Source organism: Elgaria multicarinata, chromosome 10 (genome assembly GCF_023053635.1).
Source record: "Elgaria multicarinata webbii isolate HBS135686 ecotype San Diego chromosome 10, rElgMul1.1.pri, whole genome shotgun sequence".
NCBI lineage: Eukaryota > Metazoa > Chordata > Lepidosauria > Squamata > Anguidae > Elgaria > Elgaria multicarinata.
In genome coordinates this window covers 29298648-29301424 of record NC_086180.1, presented here as the reverse complement: position 1 = coordinate 29301424, position 2777 = coordinate 29298648, and positions in this window count along the sequence as shown.

Below are 2777 nucleotides of genomic sequence, written 5' to 3'. Positions count from 1 at the left end.
GCTGCTGCGGGCAGGCCTGGGCGAAGGACGCCAGCGGAGTTCAGCCGAGCAAGGGCACGGCGGGCGGGGATTCGGCCCAGCGCCTCCCATTTGCCTCAAAGCCAGGAGGAAGAGGGCGGGAGCTTTGGGCGAACTGGCGTCCCCGCCTCCCTGGAGTTGGATGCCGACGCCCTCTTCTCCTTTGCCTTGGTTGTTTTAGAGCGCAATCCTAGGCATGTTTAGGAAGAAAGAAGTCCTGCAATTCCTGCCTGAAAGTGCGCCTTAAGGTAGGGCGACCATATGAAAAGGAGGACAGGGCTCCTGTATCTTAACAGTTGTATTGAAAAGGGAATTTCAGCAGGTGTCATTTGTATATATGGAGAAGCTGGTGAAATTTCCTCTTCATCACAACAGTTAAAGCTGCAGGTGCCCTGCCCTCTTTTAAATCTGGTCACTCTAGTATAGCTCCTTCACTTTTAACTGTTGTGATGAAGAGGTAATTTCACCAGGTTCTCCATACATACAAATGACACCTGCTGAAATTCCCTTTTCAATACAATTGTTAAAGCTACAGGAGCCCTGTCCTCCTTTTCTTATGGTCACCCTACCTTAAGGTGGCCAACTCACTTTCAAAGACTTTTGCTTCCCTGGGTTTCTTGTCAAGATTTATATTATTATTTTTAAACAAGCAAACGAAAGAAGAGACCATGCATTTTAGCAACATAAATTGTAGCTCCCTCACTCAATTAAACTTTTTTAAAAATCCATGACAGGGACTTCAATAAACACGAGAGGTACAATGTTGCCTATTATTATTATTATTATTATTATTCATAAGGAGGCTTACAGTGCAATCCTGTGTATGCTTACTCAAAAGCCCCATTGAGTTCAATGGGATTTACTCCCCGATAATGTGTGTTTAATTCTTGACCAGCCAGCAGGGACATTTCAGAATGTCTTGGAATCCGTGACATTCCCAGTTTTCCAGGGCATATGGCAACCCTAAACACATGCACACACCCCTCATTGGTGGAATGACAATAAATAGATTCCAGAGAATCTAACATTTTTGCCGTTTCCAGTTGCTCCTTCTGGAACGATGTGAGATGTCTGATTCTCTGTGGTTACATTTTGGAAATAGTGCCCTGCATGCATCACAACTGTGGCTTATTGTGATTTTGCAAACCACATCAATACTGTATTAAACCTTTGCAGAATATATCTTTGCAGAATCAGCTATACAAAAGTTGGGGTTAAAAAAAAAAGGATGTTCTCAGGATGGAAGGAGAAATGTTTAACAACGCTATCAAGAGCCAGAGGATAGTGCTGTTTATGTAATTGCGTAAAAATAACATGAACATAATGAATCCCAGGACAGTTCAAATATGCATATTGCATTATGATGCCATTTTTGCCATTTCCAGCATGAGCTCTAATATCTTGATCTTAAGAGTACATACTTGAAAGAAAGTTACAGTGGAATCAAAGATTGCTTTGATTCCAACTGAATCAGGATGGGAGAGAGGCAATTTCTCGATGCTCAGGAGGTAGCCATCAGTCAAGTGAAATCTTTCTTTATACAGTTTTTAATGTCTAGCAATTAAAGAACCTAAGAGCAGAGTGCACCAAAGGTCTATCTAGGTCAGCATCCTGTTTCCTATGCAGTGTCTAGTCAGATGTTAGATTGCATGCAGGGAAAGAAGGCAACAGTTTTACACTTTTACCACTGGTGCACATGTGTACACACGTGTTACAATTTTTCAGATGATCCACACTTTTGGATAACAGCCAGTAAACTTGCTACCTACTATGGGGTTTACTGTAAAATAATGTATCCCGCATTAGGATGTTAATTTTGCAGCCAACCAGTGTAACAGAAGGTAATGTAGCTCAGCCATTAACTCACATTGAAGATTATACAGCTAATTTAGAAATAATGTGAGAACATGTTTCATAGCATTTAACAGTTCATGTTTTCCCCAAAACAATCCTTATTGCTGAGATCTTTGGATGGTATCCCTCACATGAGTTCCCTTCCACTGCTTTATACACAATTCCCAAGAGTGTTTGGGGAAGATCTATAAAAGCTGCAATCTTCTACAGATTCACCTGGGAATAAGTCCCATTGAACCTCTGAGTAGACATGAATAGGATTGCACTGCGAATCAGTTTAAATCTCTGGTGTGAATATAGCCACAGATGTCAAGGAAGGCACAGAGACGGCTGTGGAAGAAGATGAAATAGTATCCTAAGAAAGTCATCCTATGGTCCCTAGACAAGATTCCAGGAGCATAGGATTGTGCAGGAAAAGTCCTCCAAGGTCTTAGAGCTCCAACCTCCGAGGGGTTTTTCCTGAGCTCAAAATCCCCCTCTTGGCTCCACTCTGCCACAAGGGAAACCTTTGAAGTCAATCCCTCTCCTGAGATTGAGTCTCCAACTGCTGAAATAGGGGGAAAACATGTGTTTGGGCATGTCATGGGTGGGCAGGGAAAGGCCGTAGATCTCATGCATCCAACGTCCTCTCAATGTCCTAACCATGCCCCCATCCAGGGGAAACATTCACTCAAGATCTGTTCTAAATGTTTCCTTCCCATTCCAAGCAGTGGTAGGGATTGATTTTTTTCTCCGTCTATGGATGGGGGGGGGGGGCGGAATACAGGTAGCCCCACTTCCGCTTGACTTCTGCTGTGTTGGGTCATGCTGACATGGCATAGGAAGGAGTACAGCCTTCATCATTGCAAATTCAGTTCCAATTACAATATATCCTTGCAGTAAAATTGTTGTAAAATAAAATTGGC